General features: G+C 44.8%; 1 long non-coding RNA gene across 1 annotated transcript; it reads left to right on the forward strand.

Annotated features, from left to right (window-relative positions):
* Positions 1 to 783: 783 nt before the first annotated feature.
* On the forward strand, positions 784 to 26,376 carry LOC106730653. Its single transcript, XR_004317397.1, has 4 exons — positions 784 to 1,323; positions 16,621 to 16,779; positions 24,516 to 24,764; positions 26,057 to 26,376. It is a non-coding gene; the product is annotated as an uncharacterized LOC106730653 (long non-coding RNA).

Below are 26,376 nucleotides of genomic sequence, written 5' to 3' on the forward strand. Positions count from 1 at the left end.
TCGTGGTTTCAGAGCGACACCGATTCCTGCTGGGGGCAGCGGGCGAGAGCATGCGGGCGCGGCCGGGCTGGCGGCTCCGGGGGCTGCGGCGCTAATTGGCCTCCGCGAGGCGGGCGGGGGTTGCGCGCGCTTCCTCCGTGGGCAGCAAAGCACGAGCGCCTTCCCCCTGCGCGTCCTCCCCCGTGGACTGGCCGCAGTCACACACCGCCTGTCGCCTCCCGTCTCCGTCCCGCAGCTCTTCGTAGTGCCTAAGGAATAATAATAATAATAATAATAATAATAATAATAATAATAATAATAATAATAATAATAATAATAATAATAATAATAATAATAATAATGATGATGATGATGATGATGATGCATTTTGCAACTTGAATGTCACTCTCTGGAAGTGAGACGGGAAACCCCATAAAAAGACCGCCAGGACCCCTAGGCAGGGCCGCTGCTCTCCTCTTAGCACCGTTCGGTTCCCTGGGCCAGAAGCTCTATCTCACTTTTTGCCTCTAAAGCAGCTAACTTACACCTAGAAGTCTATTGGTTCCCTGAGCTCACTTCTGATTGGTTATTTCCTTCACTCCTGATTGGTTCACTTTCCTAACTTGTGATTGGTCCATTTGTAGTACTTCATTGCATGGAGCTCATTCCTGATTGGTCTATTTCTGCAAGACTTGTTCCTGGTTGGTCAACTTCTGTTGTACCTTATTTGCATGTGACGTTGCAAAGTGTAAAACTGGCAGCCTATAAAAGGCCTGTGTAATCCTACAGACGGTGTAGAGGTTGTAGTGTTAAGTTTTGTTGGTCTGGTGGTGAGGTGAACCTGCGTTTTTCAAGTCTCTTGAGTGTTGCTCGATTTCTCGCTCGGATGCGGGTTGCTGTCACAACGAGCTCTAAACGCCGAGCTGTTTACACCGAGCTGTGAGAGGAGTGGCTTTTGCTTTCGGAGCCTGTGAGCAGGGAGTCCGCTCTCGGCCGAGCGCCCCCCGGGCTTGGCAGCCCCTCTGACGTCTGGGTGCTGTGGCCTGGCTCGCGGCAGCGCCGCCCTCACTTCTCCGCGTTCTCCGTGCTTCGTCGCTGGCGGTTGAGGCCACGCAGTTCGGCTTAATAACTCAGGCTTTGTTTACTGCCCGGAACTCGTCTCTGTCATAAGGATCTCACAAACCCCGGGTGAAACGGGGGTGCCTTCCGGCTGCGTCCGACGGGCACGGCGTCCTGCGGCAGCCGCAGCACGCGTATCCGGAGACGGGAGGTAGAGCCGCGTTGGGAACGGCGCCGTCCCGAGAGCCCGTCACCCGGAAACCTGGGGGGCTCTTTCTGAACAAGGTAAGAACAACCGGAAACCTCTGGGAGTGAAGTTGGGCTCTAAACAGTAAGATGATAAACCAATAATGGCACTGGTATGTTTGTAGTTGTCTATTTCACATTTAGCACTAATAATTGATCATTTTCCTGAGAAGTATGTATGACTGGGTAAGTTTTTTTCCAGAAAGCATTACTCTTTCTGGGTTTCAGTGTCATTGTATGCAAAGGACAATTGTTTCAAAGGTCTCTTTCCCCATTAAAATTGTGATGGTTCTGTGATTTATGCAATACCAAAAATACTCCAATAGTGTCGGAGTTTTATTGAAGTCGATATTTAACCATGAATTTCGGCCCAGTGGAACAATAAGTTGGAGTCGGCTTGTGTTCTCAAAAGGGAAGATAAAGCCGGCTGATTCTTCCCTTTGAACCAAAGACGATGCTCGCACTGGGAAAGCTGTCGCCGCATCAGCTGTGTTTTCAAGAGCCGAGATGCTCACTCAATTAACTTAAATTCATGTTTTTTGTCTTTTATTTTTACTTTAAAATTTTATTCTATTTTAAAAACTTTGTTACGGAGGAGGTTAATTGGGTTTATTTCAGCGGAGGTTTCGGGGGTTGAATCCAGGACCTCGTGCATGCTAGGCATGTGCTATTTTATGTTTTTTAAAACTACTCATCACATTTGTATGTTTTTTAAAACTACTCATCACATTTTAGGAAAAGGAACAAGAGTGTTATAAAATTAAAAGTACTTTTGCTGGTAAAGTGAAATGTACAGTGTTCGTAAAATTGGGATAATTATAAAAGGAGTAAGTTTACCTCACGTTCCATCCCGGCCTCTTATCCAGGAGTTTAGAAACCTGATCCACTGAATTCCCTTCACATGTTTGTGGGGCCCGGGAAGTGTGACTTCAGTTGGGGTCTCCAACGCCGCTGGCTGCCTTTGTAAGAGCTGCGTTTTCAGCAAGGTTTCCTTCTGTGTGCGCTCTACCGTCTACCAGTGAACAATTTTAAAGTAATGCAGATTTTCTAATGGAAGTGATCCTTATGGTAGAGTTTGTTTCCAGCCAAGGATCGAAATCCTCTTGGAAACTGACAAAAGTCATGTCTCTACTTAGTCTTCATTTCTCTCCTGAATTTCAGTGCTTTTGTGCAAGTGCTTATCAATCCAAGCTTTAGCCATCCAGGGGGCAACTCCGAGGGCTGCGTGGAAGAGGGGAATGTGGGGTAAGCCACGGTGGGGGTGGGCAGTAGCGGAGTTGGAGAGTGGGACTCCAAAATATAAATAAAGCAGTCACATGTTTGGCAGCTTGACTTCTGAACCAACAGTTTTATGGAACCACTTCTGTTCATCTGCAAAATAATGTAATTGCTGCTTCATGGGGTGGTTCTGAGGCCTGCGTTCACAAGTGAAATACGTAAAGTGCTGAGAATAATGCCTGGTTTATTTAATTTTTCACATTGGAGTGCTGAGGGCATTTTGGCGTTTAGTCTAAGCCTTTATTTCTACCATGAAAAAAACGAGGTCAAAAAAAAAAAAAAAAAACCGTGCAAAGTTGACAGCTCTCTGGTGGGCGGACCAGCTAGCACTTAGCTTTCCCAGTGTTCTGCTCACCCACATTTCTGGGATATCATGTTGCCATTTTTTACAAGCACCAGAAAAATTCAAAAGCAGAGATGCAGACCACTGTCAACTAGACAAAGTAGGTTTTCTTCTGGTTGTATTCCAGTGCTTGAGTTTGACACGATTCATAAGTGCTGTCCCACAGAGGAGTCACGTGCAGGAGGCAGTCTACTGAGGCCAGGATCTTGTGGCAGGATTTGGTCTATTGGTTTAATTTGGAAAGTTGCACATAACTTTCTGGTATCCCACAAATTAGAGCAGTTACTATAATTCAGTTTCTAAGTGTACTATGTAAAATCAAATTATATTATATTACTATTGCTGTAGCTAACCTTAAAAACATTCTAATTTTTTTAAAAAAAACAATATATGGGAAAACTCCAAACTAGTCAAATGCAGCCAGAACTTGTCATAAACAAGAGAAGCATGCCATGAATGTAATACGTTGTTGGGCAAGTCTGTTTTTGTTTGCTGTGACCAACTGTCCATTATATCCTGTCCCTTGTGGACAGCATATAATTTAAGAGCAGTGGTTTGTGAAGAATGAGGCAAATGCCAAGGGTGGGAGGGAAACAGAGTTACTCTGTGAACCAAATACATCTTAAAATACTTAAAATTTTTCAAGAACCTACTAATCTCTGCATACTTGGTTTTGCAATGTTACAAAATCAAAATACTTTATTCAACTAAAATACATACTTCCTAGGGGAAAAAGGTTAGTTCAGGAATTCTGTGTTCAGATTTCAGAGAAATGTTACTGGGACCCAAGGCTAAGAATACAGACGTGATACATTATTGAAGACTGTAATGGAAACTATGAGAATACAGAAGGAAAATACAATCAGATACTAGTTTACTTTCTGTTTATCCTCACAGAATTAAGAATAAAAGCTGTTTGTGCTTTTCCCGTGTATAGTTTGACTTTCATTTCAAGCAATCTTTCAAGCCCTTGTATGCCTTTGCCTGTCACAGGACATAAAGGGCTTATCAGAGACCATCTCTCTGTGGGAAAGCCTGAAGAGTGTGCAAAGGACGCGGCGTGGAAGAGGGTTGGGAGCTGAGGACCGGAGGGAGAAGTGACGTGGCTCAAGATGTGTGCAGAGTCCTCCGGGACTGGGGCCTGTTCCCCTGTGCTGGTCCACCCTCACATGCAGGTCCTCAGGGGAGCAACTGCCTGAGCATTTGGAAGGGTGGCCCCAAGGCACCTGGACTCCCAGCCTCAGCCAAAATCCCAGTGTTGATGAGTCCAAATTACAAATAAACAGTTCAGGCTTTTTGTGTCCTTTTGGACATCTTTGCCTGACCCAAGGTCACAAAGATGTTTTCCTGTTTTCTTACACTACTCTCACTTTTCCATTGAGGTTCATAGCACATGTTAATTTTCATATAGGATGTAAGGTAATTGAGATTCTTTTTGTATCATGTGGCTATCCTGTTTCAGCATTATTTATTGAAAAACTACTTTTGAAGTGCTTTAATGCTTGTGTCAGAAATCGGTTAACTGTGTCAGGGTGGGTCTATTTCTGGACCCTCTTGCTGCATTGATTTGTTCTTACATTAGTAACACACTGCCCTGATTACTGTGGCTTTCTGGTTAAGTCTTGAAAGCAGGTATGGAAGTCCTCCAAATCTGCTTTCTCAATTTTTTTTCTGGCTCCTCTGGATTCAATGAATTTCCATAAAAACTTAAATCAGCTTGTCATATGTTGTATTGCTGTTAAGATTTTGGTTGTTTTGGATCATAAGCATTTCATTTTTGTTGTAATTGTAAATAATGTGTATGAACTCCATTTCTGGTACATGGGAATTAGTTGATTTTTGTATACTGTGACTTTGGTAAACTCATCTTAAGAGCTGGTTTATAGATTACTTACGCTTTTCTAGATAGGCACGTTGTTTCCAAATACAGAAGCTTCACTACTTTGTCCACCTGCTTTTGGTGTCTTTCCATCGCCTTACCACTCTGACCGAGCTCGCCCTTTCACTGCAGAGCTGGGGTAGACTCCGACCTGGTTCTCAGCCTTAGGGATCAAAGAAGTCAGTATCTCACTCTTCAGTAAGATGCTAACTGCAGATTTTATGGCAAAGTCCTTTATCAGTTTGAAGAAGTTCACTTCTATTTGTATTTTGCCATATTTTGCCAAGAATTTTTGATGAACATGTGTTGGAATTTTCCCAAATGCTTAGGTGCACCTAATGAGATGATCGTATGTGATTTCTTTGTCCCATTGATATATTTATGCTATTTTTATTTTTGAATATCAAACAAATCTTGCATTGTCTGGTAGAACCTCCCACTGTTAGTCATGCTATATCTGTTTTCTATATTGCTGTGTTTTGTTACTAGTCTGCTACAATTTTTTGTATTTATTTTTATTCTCTTTATTCTGTTTTTTTAAAACTGGTTTTCCTAGTGAAGTAATGCTGCCTGATTAAACAGATAGGGAGGTACTCCCTCCAGTGCTGCTTTTTCACAGAGTGTCTACAGACCTGGTATACTTCCTCTTAAACATTTCTTACTCCTCACTGATGAAGCGACCTGAGACCGGTGCTTTCTTTGCAGACCATTTTCCACTAGTTCGACTTCTTTCACAGCAGTTGGGCTGTACTGCCAGAACTCGGGGTCTGCTTGTCTGCTGTGCTAGCCATTACTGAGGGAGAAGCATTTGAAGTAGCTGTGATTTGACTGTCGATGCCCCCTATGCATTCTATTGGATTTTGAATTTTTCATCTCTGAAATTTCCATTGGAGTTACTTTTATTACATTTCCCCTCATGTTTATACTTTCCTTTATATCAAGCGTATTGGTAATACTTTTTAATGGCTGTTTTAGATCATTGTCTCTACCCTTTGCATATGTTCTTAATAATTTTCCTCCTCTTATAAGTGTTTCTGCTGCTTTGTGTGCCTGGTAAGTTCCTACTGGTTACCAGACATGGTGAATTGATGTGTTGAGCACTGGATTTGCTTTCATCCTATTAAGAAATGCTGGGTTTTGTACTGACATGCAGTTGCTTGCAGATTGGTTGGGGCTTTTTGGTTACTGCACATGCACAGCTGTCTCTAGTCTTGGCCTAACTGCGCACACTGCAGCGGACACGCCCTTGTGAGCTCTCTTCCTAACACTTTGGGTCTTATGAGGTCTCTTCTCTGACTGAAAAAAAGATTATTCCCATCCCTGTGTTGACTGAGAATTGTTTGGTAGACTGCTTTCTGGATGTTCTTCCTGACCTTACAGAGAATCCCTCATGTCTACTGAGGTCCTACTCAGCCTGAAAGCTGCTCCTTTTCCTCTGTGCTGTGTGGTGGTTGGTGTTTGACCAGAGCTTTCTCGTCCACAGATGGACTCCATTACTCACGACGTCTGCCCTGCTGGTTCACCCGCTTGCTGAGACACCTGTGGCCACAGCATCAGCGTGAGCAGGGCTGTCACATCATGTGCGGTGTGCATCGTTGCCCAGCCACACTCTCCCAGCTCTGGCTCAGCAAGGGGACACTTTGCCCTCTTGTTTCAGCCCTTATGCAGTAAGCTCATGCTCTATTTTTAGTGGTTTTTTGTTTTTTTTTTTTTTTGCATTTATTTGGTCGATGGTGATTTCACTGTTGAAAAAGGCCCTCAAGCTTAGTACTGAAACCTACCTTATCCAATGGTCCTAAGAACAGGAAGGTTGTTATGAGTCCTAAGGAGAAAATACATTATTTTTATTATTTATTCATTCTGGCTTGGGTTATACTCCTTTGGCCGTGAGTTCAAGGTTAATGAATCAACATACATGAAATAAGGTATCTTGAAAACAAAGACATGAAACAAGGTTCCGTATGGATGGGTTGATACAAATGTGACAACAAACAATTTGAACAGAATATTCTGATTTTCAGGGAGAGCTCCGTTTTATTTCAGTATTTGTTGCAGAAAATAAGGGGCCCCAACAGCAGTGCAAAGACCCTAGAGAGTTTCCACAGCCACTTCTCTCCAAGTGTAAAATGCAGTTGGATACGCTGAGGAGACGGAAGCCAGAGACCAAGGATGAACAGCTGGAGTGGCTTGTTGTGAGGAGGCCCTGTGAGGACCACGGAGTCAACAGGCAGTGCATACTGGGCAAGAGCAGCTACAGGGGACCTCTTGGTTTCCAGGTCTGAATGCTCCTGAAATCTGCAACTGTGTTTTCAAATACGGGCTATTTGATCCTGGAAATCTCATAGGCATCTTTTTCTTGTTGTTCTAAATTGTGGTAAAAATACTTAACAGGTGATCCCCCCAAAATCTTAAATCCCAGAGGTATCTTCAACTGATGTTGTCCAAAGCTGAGGTCTTGTTCTGCCACCAGGTCCGCTCTATCTGGATTACCCGTTCGTTTGATGAGTCTCTAAAGATGGAAACTTCAAACTTCGAGAAACCCTTCTTCACTCAACCAACCATCGAGTTCTCTCGATTCTACCCATGAGTCTTGGTTCAATTCTCCTTTCTATGATTTTGAATTTTCTTATTTTGCGTATATCTCGCTATTCATCTCTAAGCTCTCCGAAGCCAGGACCACTGGGTGCTCAGACCCACCCCGTATACAAGTGTAAACTCAACAGTGGTGGGTGCTTCGTACGTACCTGGAGGCAGAACTTGTTGGCACTCGTGCTTTCTGTGTGACTCACCAGCTACAGCAGTCTCTCTGTTGGACGTGAAACAAACACGGCGAGCTCCTCTTGGACCCAGCCTTGTCCTACTGCAGAGGGGTGGTCTAGCAACATTCTGAATGATAAAGGACTTTGGAATCTCCTAACCAGAGTGTTAGATTTATTCCTTAGTAAAACATGTAAGAATTTTTGTGAAGCAGTAAACTCTGGGATTCCATCACCAATAATAGCCAAAAATCAACTTTTAAAACGAATACCATGAAGAAACACAAAATTGTCAGCTAAAACCCTTACAGTGCAACAACCATACTACAATCCTGTAAAATTGAAGGCATGTTTCTATGTATAAAGATACTCTCATGACTAGTTTTGAAGTATTAGTGGTGCTTATCCCTTTGTGATGTAATTTTATTTTATAGCTTTTGGGGGGTACATTTTGTTAATTAAAAATTTCTTACAATGAGTACATTTTGTTTTTCCACAACTAGTAATGCTTTAAAAAATATATTGTATCCCTTTAATTGGTAAGGTACTTGCCAAACCCCTGAAAGGTCTCTTTGTCATGTAAAAGAGGCAGGAGTTGATGATTGTCCAATACTTCAAGCAGCTCCTTTCATCAGGAGTGTGAATGGGTTGTAGCTTAACAGTTTGAGGAGTAAAGGGTGAAGTTGGAAATTGAGCGTTACAAGTGAGTGGCAGGAAGGTAGGTGTGCTGGCTTTGTTCTGATGGGATGGGTGCATTTGCAATGCATAAAAGAGAATGAAAGAAAGCAAAAGTGTTGACAAGTGTTTTGCCTTTTTCTGAAATTCCAGTGTCACTGACACCCTTGTCTGAGCAAATAACGCTCGTACTAAAATCAGAAAAGAACTGAAGAACAGAAAAAATTTGGCTAAAATAAATCAGCTTATAGGATAGGTTAGCGATCTATCAGTATCATGGAATTTCTTTTCCCTTCTCTACAGTTCTACAAACACTGGTTTAATGAAAGACATAAAATATTGCCCTACAGGGAAGGGTAAATCTAAAAAAAATACAAACACAGTTAAAATGAAGATTTTTGAACACGGGCTTCTCTACCTAGTAAGAATAAAAATTGGACTTTAAACATGTCCAGTATTTCAGTGTATTATATGTATACATACAGAGGCAGAGAGTGAGCGCAAGCGAGTTGTGAACCGCTGCGACGTTTTCTGACAGTTACAGAAGGCAGGAGTAGCGAGCACTCGGTCAGTCTCTGTATAGATTAATTTCTCGGGGTGTTTAGACTTTGTCATGAATAGTGTGATGTAAAAAAAAATACTTTGTGCTCTTTCGTGAAAAACAAGTATTGCCTGGCTCCCTTTATCGCTGGTGGCACGATGGGCAATTTCACAGTGCGATGTTAGAGCTGCACTACTCACAGATGAGTGTTTTTGTTTAATTTGGTGGGAGACCAGGACATCGGTGACAGTTTCCCATGACCTCATGTAGTACTTTTCTTTGTGAGAACCCCAAGCTAGAAGCACCTATGCTTAGTAACAGGAAAGTTACACATTCTGCTTACAAATTAGATAAAACATTATCCTGTTGACTTTGAACTGTGGAACAAAATCTCCCATTTCTTTGGTTCTCTCGAGCGTGCAGGCAGGTGGTCAGCCCGTCCGGGGTGTGGGCAAGGGTTTCACAACTAGATTTCTGGCGAAAAAGCAGCTCTGATTTGTGGTATTTCCCAATTTTCATGTATAAATTCTTCGACTGAAAGTGGTTTTAAGCTAAGATACTGTCTTACCAGGTGGAGCTGGGAAGACAAGGGCACAGCTGGGTTTGTGACATAAGGGGCGTGGCTAAACCCAGCCACCGCAGCCACGTTCTAGTCATCGCTTCCTGCGTCTTCCCGGCTTCGCTTTTTCCTACCCTTCTTTGTTTCTCTGATTTTTGCTCACCACATTTTTATCAACGTTACTTTGTACGGCTTCTCCATGTTGAAACCACCTGAAATTCTTTCTCCAATACAATACAATGAAGTAAACATGAAATACATTCTAATTGGTAGGGGAAGATACTGGTCTGAATCTAACTTTCAGCTTTGGTTTCCTCAGCCATGACCACTGGAAAGCATTACTTCCCTGGAAGGATTCTCTAGTCTGTTTTTTCAGAAAAGGATGTGAACTCGGTTCATAGCTTATAGTGGGCAATAGCTCACTTTGCTTCCCACTGAAGTCTGTTACGTCAGAAAGGGAAGAAGCTAGTGTCCTCGTTTCGTGGACAAAGACACCACAAACATCTAAAGACTGCCTGGAATCACAGAACCTTTAAGCAGCAGAAGCAGCAGCGCTCTTTTTGGGCTGTCAGGACCCCACAGGACACATCCCAATCCCCAGCACGCTCTCCTGGGAGACCCGGGTGCACGGGGTGCTGTTTGGGGGGTGGTCATTCTCACAGGAGATGAGTGGTCACTGCTTCTAAGTTTTCAGCACTGCTGGGATTGGGAACCCTGAAGACAATGACGTGCCTAGTCTGTTAGTTCCAACATACACTGGCTTTTAAATTATAAAACAATTAATTTGAGGAGAATCTGTGGGTCTGCTGTAGGCTGATCTTTCGAGGCAACGACTGCCAATCTAGTTGACACTGCGTAGTGGGAAAGCGGGTCTGATTGGTGTCTTCCAAAGGGCTGGTGAATTCTGCAAACCACCTTTAAGCTGTGGAATTGGAGATGAACTGCAGCGGATGAAGGCGCGAGAGCATTCAGATAGGACGTCCTGAGTTAGTTACATCTTAAACCAAATCTTGGTTCTTTCTGGGGGGCTGCGAGACACTGTGCAGGCAGTGGTCTGCGCGCCCTGTTCCAGGCCACTCCAGCTTCGTGGCCCCCAGACTGCTCCCATGTGGGCTGTGGATCTGCGTTTTTTCAAGGGTGTTTACAGCTCCAGTATTGATTGCTTCGGCCTGCCCCGCTACCCCCACAGCAAACAATCTGCTGCAGCCTGCACTGTCGGGAAGCAGTGATGCATTATTTACCAGGAGCTAATCAATACAAAACAAGCCTCCTCTTTGTTACAGCTGTGCTATTGATAGCCTGCTTCTCCATTTTAATTTTTTATTATTTTGCATTGATTTCTGAAACTCTACTCTGTATCTTGCTTTTTATTCCTCATCAGTAACTGTGAGCTGAGTCCTACCTGACTAGAAATCTAACATCCTTTTTGAATCACAAATTACCCAACTTAATTAAGAAACAATTAGCTGAGAGTTTTTAAAAATCATTCAACTTTGCTCTAATCAAATTTAATGAGCGTGACACTTTAAATACAGGATTTGGGGGAGGATACATACATAAAAATCTGAAAAGACAGATTCCTGCTGCTGTGTGTGCTCTAAGGAAAGGGGCTGTCAGGTTTTCCCATTGAGCCCCAGTGAATGTGGGGGAGACTCGGACATGGACCCGCCATTCATGCTACTGGGAATCTGACTGCTGGTCCTGCTTTACCAATGGAAGAATAGGGTCTTTGGGTTTTTTTCCTTCATTCCTTTTTTTTTTCTTTCCTTTTTAAATCCTAGTTGAGTTGTCTCAAATAAAACATGAATGGCAGCTCTACTGGGCACGGCTGCACCTGAGTGAACCCCTGATGAGCCAAATAAAATGAGATCTTACCGTCCATTTACATAAACAGGAGGTCAGGTGCGAGCAGGTGCAGGGGCGTGGAGACCATGCAGCTGGGGGAAGTGGGTGGGAAGGACACAGGTGCCACCAGTCCACTCGCTTCCTTCAGTGTTTTAGAGAGATAAGACCCTTGGGGAAGTTTGTTGACTGAAAAAAAAAATCATAACATACAGAAATCTCAAAGGACAGGCCTTAGGTTTTAACAAATGTCTGCACCCCTACGAAGGTGGAAATGCTTATTCTAAAGAGATTCTAGGGCTATTCCTACACTAGTCGCTCCACCAAAGCTTGATGAGACCCTAACAAAAAACTAAGAGTAATTACTATTATGAAAGAGAACCAGGTGCGTCCAACTCCAGACAAAGCGCCAACCCTTTAACCACGATGTGCTGTGGCTGCGTTGAGGCGGCTTCCGGCAGGAGTGGAGCTGAGATGTGGTCCCGGCAGGTGATGAGAGTCCATGCAAACTGAATTGGGGGAAGGGGTTCTGGCCCAGCTGAGGGCAGCGGAGGGAAGCAGGTGTCCCAGAATGTGGTATAGTCCACCCAGGAGGACGGAGGATGCGGCTGAGAGAGGCAGGAGGTCGTGGTGGTGACGCACATACTCTGCTGTCTGACTGTGGGCTTGCCTCTCAGTTCGTGTAACTGCTTCATGGGTCTCCTGTGAGGATTAATATGCACACATTAATATTAACGAGCACTGATAACGTATGAAGATTAACACATACGTGGCAGAGGACCGCGTCTGGCATGCGGTTAGCACGACTTCAGTCTGGCCATTTTAGTAGTATTAGCATCAGTATTTCTTTAAACATGACACTCAAATGTACAGGTTTTGATGTAGTCATCAAAACACTTGTTTTTGTATTTGCCCTTCTTTTGCTGAGTCTCTCTGGCTTAGAGCAAATGAATTCTAGATTTGAAAAACTCTGAAGTCTAACTCTTAAGATCATCTATTTTAATGTTCTTACTGCAGGGTGAGAAAATCAGGCAAACAGGTGGGCGATGTGTCTGCAGCCACATCGTGATGTGGGTCTGCGCCCCGGCTCAGTGTGTGACGCGGGGAGGGAGGCAGTACTGAAAGTACATCACAGACAGCAAACCCACACTTCGGCAGCGACAGACGCTTCGATTTCTCACAAAGGGCTGGTTTCAAATATCTGTTCAGTTGTAAGCCTGGCTAGCATGTTCTCTGAATTTCCAGCTTGTTGCAGCATCTTTAAAACTAATTTTAGAAGTTGCTATTTTTTATTCTATTTAAAATATTTTTTAAATTGACAAATAGTTCACAATGTTGTGTCAGTTTTCATTTTGCCTCCTCTGGCACCATCACTCACGGCCTCCAGTAGAGCTTTTTCCATGAGCATCCTTGTCGCATTCATTCGAGTGAAATAACTTGATCCAGTCAGTTAAGGTTTGAACAGGTTTGTATGTAGAGCCAGGGTTCATTTCCAGGGACTTCATTTATGTGGTTTCCGTCCCTGGTAGGAAACCTCCCTGGTGCCCTTTTCCCAAGTTTTCACCCTGAGAGGCTGTCGCTTTGTCTTTGTGTATGTAGACGCGTGTCTGTAAGCTCTGTGGAGCTCCACACACGTGTGTAAACATAGAAATACACCCTTATAGAGTTAGTTTCCCGGGGGCTCAACTTTCCTTCCTCCTGGGTCTTAAAGATTAAATCATATTCACCAACAGCCGTTAGGTTTTTTGAAGCCTCAGTGTTCTTCCCCGTTTACACATAATCTAGCTCGTGGGGTGTGTGTTGTGTCACCTACTTTAAAAACACCTGGGGTCTGTGCCATGCATGTTGCCTCATTTTCATGATCCAGACTGAAGAGTACTTTGGAAAAATGCCCACTCTGATTAAAATCTGCTTTTTGCCTAGCCTAAGTGTGCAATCCTTAAGAGGGAAAATGAAATAGAAAATCTGAAACCACTCTGATGAAAAATCCCCACTTAATGGAGATTGCATTACGTGCAATTCATGTGAAGAGAGAGAACATGAGATAGGTTTTTTTTTTCCCTTAAAGCACATACTTACTTTTTTTAAAATTGCAGTATAGTCAGTTACAGTGTGTCAGTGTCTGCTGTACAGCATTATGTCCCAGTCCTGCATATACATAGATACATTCATTTTCGTGTGTTTTCATTAAAGGTTATTACAAGATACTGAATAAAGTGTCCTGTGCTGTACAGAAGAAATTCGTTTTTTATTTATTTTTACATATAGTGGTTAACATTTGCAGATCTAATGAACTCACCTACAAAAGAAACAGACTTGCAGACATAGTAAACAATTTTATGGTTATCGGGGGAAAGGGGTTGGGAAGGGATACATTTGGAAATACTCTCTTTGATACAACTTTCTGATAATGTGGTAATACGGCGATATGTGATAACATTGCTTCCTAATTCTAAGCAAAATACATTTCAGTGTTTCTGCTGTGTGGCCTGGGGATGAGGAAGCTCAGAGAGCTTCAGGTTGCTAGTTTTACTTCAAGTGTGAGCTGTGTGTCAGTTTATCAGAATTTTAATATGAACTATGAGATAATAGAAGTACATCAAATATTTTATGAATTAGAAGTGCAGTGTATCTTTCAAAGGGTTTCCTGCATAACTTTCTGGCCCATTTTACATTAGTCTTACTTACTTTTGGTTTTTCTGAGGTTTCATATTGTTTCAAATGTTAATACTTTCCATCAAAATAAGATTGTGCTGTTATACAGACAGAACTTGCTTAAAATGATCTCCACACTTGATTTCATTTTTCCTCCAAACTCCTCCTCTAGAAGCTATAAAATATTTCTAGAAATTCATATATTACCAATGAAAGCCATTCATCAATTACTAAACCAGTTCATTCAGTAAGCAAATGTTTCACTGATGTATTCCATTAAGAGGTCTGACTAGATGACACGGGTAAACGTTCACTAAAATCCCCAGCCAGGACATGAGAGGCACTAGCAGATGTGTATTGTGGAGGGCCTGAATTTATTGCTTAGTGACCTCAAAGTGCTTCCTAGACCCGCGGCCCTGCGGTGTAAAAGGGCAGGCGAAAACCCAGGTTGTCAGGTTTCCTTTCGGCTCTCTTCATCGTCTCCCTTCTTTGGGGACAGGGTGGTGGTGCAGGCCTGCGTGCTGGGGTGAAGCCCTGGCCGTTCCCCACGCTGGCTGCGCCCTGTCCTCGTGGTCAGGGTGCCTTGTTGCGGGGGGAAGACTGAGGTCAAGGAGGCCAGGAGACAAGGCAGCAACTCCTTTCACTGTCTGCACACCTGTACCTCTGTTTCCTGCCAACAATAGAAAAAGCTAATTAATATCTCTGCCCTTCGCACAAAAACTTAACTTTAAAATGAAAAGGTCTCTATCCTCAAGGCTGCATGTCTGTTGGCTCTTCTTGGCCAATGGAGGCCGTGGTCCCTTTAAGGCTGTGGACTTAGGACATCGCTCCGGCCTAGTGCTATTGGCTGGTACCATCGTAATTAAGGCTACGAGGGTCAAGTTACCGAATATTCTATGAAGAGAAAAAACATTCTCCCCAAATGTTACTTCCTTGCCCTGGTTGCAATCTGAAGCCTACATACTTCCTTGCCCTGGTTGCAATCTGAAGCCTACACAATCATATTTTGGGCACAATTAGAGTTGATGGTAATGTGATTTTATCTGTCAGGATAATATACCCCGACAGAACCTTAGAAAATGGAATGTTTTATGCAATGGAGCACATCAAGATTTACACGCACGGCTAATTGGCTGGTAAATATGCACAAGGCCCAGCGTTTAGTGTTCCTTGGAAGAAATAAATCTGCTTGCACGTGCCCTAGAATCCATTCTAAACTTCCTTTGGGGAAGCTTGTGTATGTCAGAGGCATTTTTAATTTTCTTTCCCAATTCTGTTCTGAAAGTGTTTCTACAGAGTCAGCAGGGCAACTGTCCCCATGAAACAAAGGGACAGTGAGACACATGCCCCATCCAGGGTCACCAAATGAACCGCAGATAAGAGTGAGGGCAGAACCAGGTCACTGAGGGCAGAGCCCAACACTGGTCTGCTTCCCTTACCCCCAAAAGAAAGTGCTTCATTGGATTTATTTATTTTTAATTTTATTTTTAATTTTTTGTTTTCATATTCTTTTTCATGAAAGGTTATTACAAGATACTGAATTTAGTTCCCTGTATTCTACAGAATAAATTTTTTAAAATCTATTTTTATGTTTAGTGGGTAACATTTGCAAATCTCAAACTCCCAAATTTATCCCTACCCGATAGATTCAATAATAGAATTTGACCTAAGAGCACTATATAGTTATCCACAGCCAGGGAACAGCCCCTTGAATGTGAAATTGGCCTGTAACAAGCTAATCAGGCCAGCTCAATTTCCCTTTCTTTGCTAATCTAATGGAGGAGTGATTCATAAACAGTAAAATTATAAAAGTGAACCAGAAATACAGAACTGAAGTTCTTGCAGATAACCATCTGAATAATCAAAAGTTGGCTGTGATTTGAAGAAAAGACAGTGTAATCTTTACCAAGCAAACATTTAAAGGCAAGAAACATTAAACTGTGTGTTCCAGCGCTCTCTCCTTACTTGCAGAGGTTGAATGTGAACAAATTAACTCCTAACTTACATCCTCTCAAGAGCCAGTTGGCGTTCGCTGTCTACGTGTGCTGGGGACCCTGTGAATTTGAGCACTATGGTTCTGCAGGTTTGCAGGCTGATGGTTCCAAACAAGGTTTCAGTCTTCGCCTTGCTCTGAAAACTTCCTTTTCCCACCAGCGTTCCTGTGCTTGCCAAGAGTGACATAACCTTGAAATTATTTGTTACATTCTCCAATGAACAAGCCTGGCTTGTTAGGGAAGCGGACAGCCTGCATCATTAGCACAGAGCACAGTGGTGGACTCAGAATTCCGCCGAGACGGGTGGGCCCCGTGTACCGTTTGCTTCTGGGAAATGGCTATGATTTTAGAAACAGTTTGGTGCTTTAACTGGGCTGGTGGGGGTGGGCTGGCCTCTGGAGTTTGTTAGGGAAGTGTGTCACCTCCTGCGCTGCCTGAGAGCTGAGGTTCACAGGCTTGCCAGTGCACCCCTGTCCAAGTAACATTTCCACGCGTCTTAATTGCACTTGCCCTGTATTAGGGGTCTCCCTTTGAACTGGGTTTGTGGCAGTGAAATAAAATCTTGACAGCAACTGTTACTGATTTTTTCCCAGTGATAAAATGAACACTCTCCTAGCGTAGGCAACTTAAAAGTGCCCCAAAGAATCACGCAGAAAAGCAAACCATTTCCTTACCAGCCACAGACCCACCAGTGACACACACGCATGTAGTCAGCCAGCTAGAAGGAATGACTATACGCCATCTGTGGTTCATTCAGGAGAAGAGGAAGAATCATAAAATCACACACCATCTCTTGGCTTCACAATATTTACAGGTTTAAACAGAAGATCCAGTCTGTTAATATTCTCTCTGTGTATGTGGATTGTGTGGCACGCGGCAAACAGACTCATCTGGAAAAAGACGCAAGGGAGAACCTTGATTTCCAGAAGAACTGATGTTGGAATTAACTGATGATGGAATCAACCTACAGGAAGTAGGTATTTTTTGTTAACTTTACGATGTATATTATGCTGAGCTTTGGATGTTAGTTTTATTTTTGAGCAGGTAATATACTTGCAGGTCGCGGTGTAGAAAGCTACACGGAAAGATGTGGTTCGGAGTCTCTCCTTCCAGTCTTATCTGCCCATCTCATCATGCCTCCCGCCCGAATAAGAAATGACCTTTCCTGTGTCGCATGTACGTTTTTGGTTTCTCTTTATGCAACACTACTTACTTCTTTTTCCTTTGTGTGGAAGTTCTGTAGCCTCGGTGATTTCCGATGGAAAGACAATTCCTTTACAATATGTTGTGACTACAAATAACACGGCCATGATAACCTGGTGCAAACGTGACCTTGTACGTCCACAGTTGTATATTTAAAGATAAATTCCCTGAGCAGGACTGCTGGCTCAAGGAGTAAATTCATTTGTGATTTGGAAAGACTTTAATCTTTCATAATGATTTTAGCATTTTGAAGTATCACCAGAAACGGAAGTATTTGCTGTCCTTCAGCCAAACCAACGCTCTGTGTTATCAGGCATTTGAACGCGTGTGACTCTGATAGGTGAGAAATGGTGTCTCATGGCAGCATTAGCTGGTGTGAAGCTTTTAAAAGAGATGACTGTCTGCTTTATGTGTTCACAAATGTATTCTTTCCCTGGAAACTTACTCCTGATTGCTGCCTGTTTTTCTATTGGATTCTTCCTCTTCTCAGTTTTTAGAGAGACTAGCCGTTTACCATATGAGTTGCAAAAGTTTTTTTCTTTTTTTATTTACTTATAGTATTTGTTTTGAAGTGTGAGGTGATTTTTTGGGGTTTGTTTTTTTGTTTTGTTTTGTTTTGTTTTGCTTTGTCCTTTGTTTTACTTTGTGCACTTGCCTTGAGTTTTTATGTGGTCACGTGTTATCAGTCTATTTTCCCCACAGCCTGAGCGCAATCTTTCTTTACCAGAATTCTTTATTTTCTCTTCGGAAAGTGTCCACTTAGAAAAGGCACTTTTGATGAAAGATAATGCTATCTCATCCTGAAGAGAGGCACTGCAAATCTCTAATTTATTTAAAGTTTAATACCGTATTTCTTCTTAAATGGAGGCAATAACACGACAGATCCTTGGGGTTTGACTGTTTCAGTGTCTCATCCCACATGCACGGTTCTAGGTTTCCATGATCACGCGTACTGATGAATGTATAAGCTCTTGCACTGTGGAGACAGAGATCTCAGTGTCAATTCCAAACAGGCTAAGATAGGTCCCTGGGAAGACGACTATAACTCAGAATCTCTGAGATCGACTTGACTGCAGAAAACCATCTGGGGCTATACATGGATGTATGTTTCATGTAATCATAGCAGAGAGGCTAAAATATAAAAGCAACACTCATCTGTGTTAGTCGAGTCTTGCATCCCTTTGTGTTCAGGACACAACTGGTGACACCCTGAGTTCAGTGACCGCTCGGAACATCCTGGCGGCTTGGGGCGGCTGGTCCAGTGGTGTGTGCTGGTGTCTGTGACAACAGGCTCCCAGTTTGCTTACGCAACATCAGCTGCCTTGGGTTAGAGCCTGAACACGTCCTCAGCCCCGCACTTCAGGGGTGTTTGGGACGGCTCAATCATTCGTTTAGCTAGGACTGATACTGCTCCCGCGTGTGGATTCAGAGCTAAGCTGCAAGGCTCCAGCTCTAATTGGAGAAATCTCTGATAAATTCCCACAGCAGTCCTCTTGGCTGTGTGTAGCTGCCCTGCTGTGAGTGTCCTCTGCCCCGGTCCCACAGCCACGGCCCCGCGGGTATCATCTTGTCCCGCAAGGCGCTGCGGTGGACGCTGTGTCTTTGGACTGATTTGATGGACTCAGATTTTTCTCTCTCTGTCTCGGAGGAGACATTCTGCCAGTTCAGTTTGCTATTCTGCAAGGATAATGGAAGGCAAAGACGGGATGAATTCTCACGGTAAGCCCCGTCCGTTATACCAACGGGAGCTTATATTTTCTTGTTACATGGAAAGAAAATACCATCCTGAAAGCGTTGCTTTCACTCTACATTTTCAATTACTCAAAGGAGGCATGTCTACCCAGATGCTCCCCCGGGTCTCCTTTGCCACCTCAAGCAGCCAGCTCGTCCCTTCCCACAAAAGCCTCCTCATCACCTCCTCACGACGTGTGAAAGGTCTCCACCAACGTAGAGCTGCCCTGCAAATGCTCCATTCCTCCACGTTGTTGGCAAACATAAGTCCAACCTTTGCTTATTCTATTTTTTGACTGCCTTTTGACAGACCTCCCTGCTCATTCATCAATTTCTTCAGCAGTGAAACATCTGCTTTGTACGGGTGGTTTGCCAGGCCTCGGCCAGGCTCTGACTCCTTGGAAGAAAGGACACATTTCTCACTCAGTCACAGGGGAAAACGTCCCCACAAAGAGACAAGAATACAACCACAGGGCCGTTCAGAAAGGCGGATGCTAGTTTCTCAGTCACGTCGTATTATTGGATTGAAGCAATTTGCTCCAGGATAATTTGCTGGATTATGCTGCAATCATTGGAAATCGACCAAAATACAACGTCAGCCTGTGGATGGGGATCTGGCGTGGATTCTGGCTCCTGGAGACACTCCGGGGTCCTCCTTGATGGCTTGGTGGCTTGGGGAGTGACCCTGTCACAGACAAGCCCTGGGTTAATCACACATGGTTTCAGTCCTGGTTCCGTCCCTGGCCGTGCGACTCTGGGTAACATCAAAGGGTCTCTTCCTCATTGCACTGTTACTAATGTGTTAACACGAAAGATTAATAATCGTAACTACAGCATTTTTTGTTACTGGGGAGATACTGTCCTTGTTAAAACACGCGGCACACCGTCTGCGCCTGACCACACAGGCACGCTGTCACTCTGGGAGTGTTTCTCAGCTGGTGCGTGTGTAGTTTGCTCGAAGTTTTACTGGCATTTCAAACACGCCATGCACACCTCTTGGATGTACACACCTTTGCACACTGGGGAATCTTGCTTCCAGCTTGTACTCCTGACAAGAGCTTATGAGTTATTTCCTCATAAGACCTAGCGTCATCAAATTTTAAAGATTTACCAAACTGGTGGTGAAGTTGTGTGTGTGTGTGTGTGTGTGAAAGCAGCTGTCTTGACTGTGGTCAGGGGAAGGTGAGCAGATAGTTGTGGGTGATGAATTAATCACTTTAAATCTGTTTTCCGGTGAAGCCACTGTGTCAGTGGGGAGGGGGCTGCTAATGAGCTGCCTAACCCACTGACCCAGGGCTGGCCAAGCCTCTTTTTTGAGAGCTTGGAGGATGGAAAAGCATTAGAAACAGATGAACAGTGGGTTATTCCGAAGCCCTCCGGCCTAGCTGGGCTCAAGAGCATGCGCCGTCACGGGGCGGCGTCTACCCAGCAGGTGGAGCGCCGGCGGCCCGCGGCTTTCTCGGACCTAGACACGCGCTCCGCCTGCAGCGGCCTTGCTCAGCCCACGGGGTCTGAGGTTTTGGTGTTGGGTTGGGTGTGTTTAAACACATAATTGTTCACAAAACTGCCCAACCTGTGTCAGATGATTTTATGCCGTGTGGCCTTGTTTTAACTGAAGTTTTCTTCAAACTTGAACTCACTGCGTGTGGATGCTAATGCTTCCTGATCGCTTGTAGGCTCATCCAGCAGGTCCCCGCTTCTCAGCCGCCACTGCCCTCTGTCTACTGAAACGCCTTGTCTTTTGTTATCACTAAAGAATTAAGTCCATCATTTTCAGATTGAAAGAACTATGTCAGTTTCAGTTTATCTTAAAACAGTTCATAGTTTTTGAACCAGTAAATCCCGGTGGTCCCTGTCAGAGCATTTCTGATCCCGGGGACTTCAGTACCCATGGTCACCGCTGCCCTCACAATGTTAATACCGCTCCTGGCTGACCTGCTTCTTTTCCTTCACTCTCTACCTAACTGACCCCCTTTGAGATTGAAGAGGGGTTCAAGATGTAACCAAGCCGGACCCTGTGGGGCTGTCCAGGGACAGACCCCTCCCCCAGGTCCTCTGCGGCAGCTCCTCTCCGAAGGGCCCAGATAACAGAATCCCATGTGTATTTCCTGAGCTTTTCAGATGCTAAAAACCACCACCAAAGAGAAGAAATTACCTACTTGAAGATGGAGAGCATGTGGCCCCCGGACCTTCTGGTGCCCAGGGCTTGAGAGTGTTGGCACCCTGTTCCCTCGACATCAACCAGAGAATTGTGCACAGCTGATCACGTGCCCAGCAACGCCTCCCCACCTGCCTTTAAATGTGCTTTGCTGAAACCCTTCGGGGAGTCTGAGGTTTTCTTGGGCACGAGCCACCCTGTCTTCCTTGCTCGGCCCTGCAATAAACCTTTCTCTGCTCCAAACTCCAACGTTTTGTTTTGTCTGGCTTCAGGGTGCAGTGGGTACCTGAACTTTGGTAACAAAGGTGCTGTTCTGGACATTGAGCCATCCTTAGGGAATGTGAAACAGTGTGGTACGGAGAGTCACTGCGGGGTGCTACGTGTCTTTTCTTAAGACCTGTCTGCCTTCTCTGTCTTTCCTTCCCCTCCCCTCCCGTGTCCTTGCGGCAGGCTCTGATTTCTGAACCACGTGTAGTGAGTGGGGGTGTGTGTGTGTGCATGTGTGTGCGATTTTTTTCTGCCCTATGGCAGGGAGATTTGACAAACTCATCTGGTAAGGCCACCCCAGGGGTGACATGTAGGCTGTTTGAGAGCATGTCGCTCCCTCCACCTCTGCTCTGTCTGCTGGCACTCTGCCTTGTGAGAAGGACAGGCGTTTTCTCCTTGAGGACCAGGGCGATCCTACATTTGCAAGTACATTTGGACCAAGCCTGTGGCTAACACCTCATCCCTTCTCTCTTTTTAAACCTCTGCCTCCCTTCTACAGCCTGACTGCCAGTTGGAGTTCCATTTTCCCGCTGCTCCCACCAAACAAACAATCACCGCTTGGCCAACCCCTCGCACTGCCGTGTTGGTGGAGAGTTGCAGGTGAGGACAGCCCCGCTCCTGGCAGTGACCCAGGGCCATTTGAGGGGTCTGGCAGCTCAGTAACTGGAATGAGACCTAGCACTGAAGCCACCTCCCTCCATGGGTCCTCTTGGCTCCATGGTGCTTCTCTCATCTCTGGGAAGGAGGCAGCCACAGGAAGACTGAGGTGGTCCTAGCGGAGCTAAGCGTGTCCGTCTCAGACCAACCTGTCACTGAGACGTCTGGGGTTCACTTGCCACTTCTAGTCCCTCTCATTCTCCTCCGCGGCTGCTTGCTGTCCAGCTGCCCTGGGGAGAGTGCCGGCGCGCCTCGTGTTTACCCGTGGAGAGGACTTCTTGACTGTTTCCCTGACAAGATGAGCAGCTCCCCAAGGAAGGAAGGAAGGAGCTCTAGGGAGATGGTCTTCAGGCTAGGGAGACAAGTCAAGTCTAAATTGGACAATTAGGGCTCATTCCTTGAGTAGAAATTGGAAGATCTTTTCCTGGTTTCTTGATTTTCTTCCCCCTCCTATTTGAAAGCCATACTTTCTATGTGCCTATAATAACGATCTTTTGGGGGAGAAATTAAACATTGCTCACGAACATGGGAGCCAGTTAAACATGGCTCACTCCTGGCAAAATCTCATCAACATTTTTGTTTCGGTTCTCCATGTTGGATACATTTAGGGTAAGTTTTATCCTAAAGATGCATCATTAACTACTCCTCTGACCCTGTTCCTTGCTGAGCTGTCAGCATCAACAGCAAAGGAAGGGTAAAGGGGAAAACGCAGCCCAGGTAGTCACGAGAACAGGCTGCTTCAGTGGTGTGCCTTATCTCCCTTTGCAACTTCTCGCCCTAATTTTTCAAACATCTTTCTTATGTGGTTTGTGAACCGAGAACAAAGTGTTTTAAGTCAAGGCGTACAGTCCAGTAACTCCATCCAGGAGCCTTTTATTTTTTCTGAGACTTGGCCTTTGAGTTGTTATTTTATCTTTGCATTTATAGTTACATGTAAAACATTTTATAGAAGAAGAGTCCATTGGCTATTCTGACATCCCTGGCAGTCAGATACTGTGTTTAGTACAATAAAAACACAACATTTTGTGACTGCTTCTCTATGCCAGGCACTGTTTTAAGCACTTTGCATCCATTAAATCAGTTAATTATCACAATCTGTGAGGTGGGTAGTAACACCAAACCAAGGCACAGAGAGAGAACTTACTTGGCTTGGGTTACACACCTAGTAAGTGGCGAAGTCAGAATCGTAACACAGGCAATCCAATGGAGAGAAGAGGTTTGTGATTTTTCCTCCCCAAAAGCGTGCTTTAAATGCTGCTGGTAAAGTTGCATCTTTCCTCTTTACCGCCCCCTCCATCACACTTGTCCTCATGTCAGGCTGCGCTGAAGTGACCCTCGATGTTTCAGCAATCCATCTAAGAAGTCGAATCGGAGATAACGTTTAACTAGGGGTTTCATGGCGTATTCACATGGCTCACAGTTACTGTCGGGTATGGTTACGTTACTACTAGCTCTCCTGGTGTAGAAATCACTTTACTGTCCTCTCTGCCAGTTCACTTGTCACTGTAGCACAAAGGGTGTACGGCGGCACGCAAGAGAACCTGCCCACGAGTGCCCAGTGCGCACGGCCCTGAGGTAGGTCACACGCACGAGGAACAGGTTTGAAAGGTCCACGGATTGAAGCTTGTCTTCCAAACCTTGCAGCTCATAAATTAAATACACTTAGTAGAATTTTTCCTAAACTTGACAGCAATCCTAAAAATTACCTTTACATGACCATTAACAAGTTGTGAAGCTGAAATGATTTTTTTCTAAACCGTGAGAAACAAACATGTTTTGATCAACCGTGCTAGGAGGAAGACTAATTTATCTTCCTGTTTATCTATAGACAGATTGATAGATACAGAAATATCCAAAGATACATAGCTATATTTACAGATAACATCTTTGTCTCTCATAGAAAATGCCATGGAAATAATAGATATCACCAATCAAAGGGTATCCAGCAAAAAACATATGGAGGGAAAAGTGTTATGGAAGAGGATTATGAAAGTGTTTAATTAGAAGATAAAAACTTTATAAGCTGTGAATTTGTAACTTGTGATTTTTTTTTTATATTTTGAGTATTGACTTTCACACCCACTTTTGTAGTCTTAATTCTGTGTTTTCTAAAAGAGCCCCCCAAATCTGTGGTGATACCAGGTTGGTAGGGTTAAAAGCAAGTCTGCTGGAAGGACCGACATGTACCCACGTGCACTGTCCCCTGTGCTGGTGACCCCTCCGTGCGCAGTCACACGTGGCGTCCTCTGCCTTGGAGCTTATGTTCCCTGGAAGAGGAGGGGCAATCAGGATTTCTTACGTGGGGATCAGGGACAGGACCCCGGCCCCATGCACTCCAAGATCCTCGGGCACAACCTACTTAAAACACCCACATAACAGCAAGAAGCCACACCTGAAGGGCGTTCGCATGAAAACGCGCACGGCTTGCCCTCAGTGTCAGTGCGGCAAACACCAAGTCTTGCCTGGGTCGCTGAGGGGTGTCGTGCTGTGAGCTTGACGCCTTTGCTTCACCTATCCCCCCCCCCCCCAGGAGCCGTCCACCTTTGAAGCTGCCTGTGGATTCCTGCTGCTACGGCAAAGACACGTCAGAGCTTACACAAAATTTCAAGTGTTAATCCTACAATTCAAAAACAAATGAGACTCAGTCCCTGTCTCTCTCTCACTTTGTCATTTGTCTCCAACTTACCTAACAGGAAAACCGAGGAAGCCCAGCATCCATCTGAAGACAGATCAGCTACAAAGGGAAGATTCCAACATCTGAAATACTGAGGTGATCCCATTACAAACAGTGATGACACAGCGTTGCCTGAGCCCTGCCTCCAGTCCTGCTTGAGGGGTCCTGAGCGGTGGCACAGAGTGCTCTGTGCTGTGGCTCCTCTGGGTAAACTCGGAAAGGACAGAGTCACGTGAACATGTCCTGGCATCGTGGATGGTGGAACAAAGTGAGTGTTTCCTGGAGCTGCGTGTATGTATCCTCTTGTTGCCTGTGTGTCCACTGACAGTATTGGTGGTAGGAGTGCACGTGTGGCATCAGTGAGGATGTTAAAACGTGATCCTTTCCAAGAGTTCAGTCCTTGGTGACAGAGTAATTCTTGAAAGCAATACAAGTGGCAAGAATGAGCGAAAAAAAAGAGAAGGAGGGAGAGAGGGAAGGAGGGCCGAAACAGAGAGAGAGGAAGGAAAGAGAGAGGAAGAAAGAAGAAGGAAAGGAAGGAAGGAAGCTAGCCTAGTAGGCAATTAAGAAAATACAGTTTAAACAATAATGACATACTGTGTTGTACCTTTCAAATTGTTGAAGAATTTTCACACACACACAATGCTCTAGTTGGCTATTGCTTATAAAAATCCATCCCAAATTTAGAGGCACAAAGGAGCCATTGTTTTATTAAGCTCATGGATTCTGAAGGTCGAGAATTCAGAGAAAGCAACAATGGGCTTAACCGTTTCTGACCCGCGGGGTCTGGGAGCTCAGCGGGGAGACTCAGCCTTCACAGTTAGGTGGTCGGCCTCAGACTGGGTGTCACCGAGTATCCAGAGATGGCCTCTCCGTGTGACCGGTTTCCTCACAACCAGGCACCTAAGTTCCAAAAGCAAGTGCGTCAAGAGGAGTGAGATGGAAATTGTGTTTCACGACCTGGCCTTGGAGCTTGCATTTCGTCACTTTTGCCAGTCAAGGTTCCACCACTTCTAGGGGGGGAGCAGGCTCTGCTTCCTGAGGGAGGAGTGTCGGGGGCATGCTGTGAGGGGGTCATGGGGGACAGGAGACGTTCTGCTGGTGTTTCTGGAAAACACGACTGGCCACACACACTGATGGCCAGTGCTCCTGAGGCTTAGGAAATGAGAATAGAGCGGCCCTTTACTGTCACGGGGGGTTGGCTCCAGGATTCCTCCCTCCCCCAGACCAAAATCTGGTGCTCAAGTTCCTTCTATAAAGCGGCCCAGTATTTGCATACAACCTCCGCGCACTGCCTGGCGCACATCGCGTCAGCTCCTCATGACTCACAACCCCTGATACAATGCAGGTGCTGCATAGAGAGGTGCTGGCAAGGGGCCGAGTCAAGTTTTGCTTTTTGGAACTTTCTGGAATTTTTTTTCTTTTTTCTCAAATATTTTTAATCTATAGTTGGTTTAATCCACAGATGCAGAAACTGAGAATAAGGAGGACCACTGGTCTGGCCATCGGCTCTGCTTAACACAAAAATTAAACTAACCCTATCCCTCAATCTAATTCTAGGTTTCCAAGCGCCAAGCCCTAAGGGAGAAATACCGTTGTTTCCGTAGTGCACAGGCACCGTGGTGCACCTGCCTGTGAAGAGCTTACCGTCCCAGATCAGGTCTGACCGACTGCAGCACAAGGTTCCAAGCTGCCGGGTGCAGTGGGGAGTTAGGGCCCTTCTTGCGCCCCTGCCCCCACCCAGACTTTTCAGAGGCTCCCAAAGGCATGGGCGGCGGTGTAGTGATTTTCACCACGGTTTTCTAAATGTTCTATATTTCCCATAACAAATTCACTATTTATCAGAAAAAAGGCTATTAAAAGGAAACCAAAAACTTTCA

Source organism: Camelus ferus, chromosome 35 (assembly GCF_009834535.1).
Source record: "Camelus ferus isolate YT-003-E chromosome 35, BCGSAC_Cfer_1.0, whole genome shotgun sequence".
NCBI lineage: Eukaryota > Metazoa > Chordata > Mammalia > Artiodactyla > Camelidae > Camelus > Camelus ferus.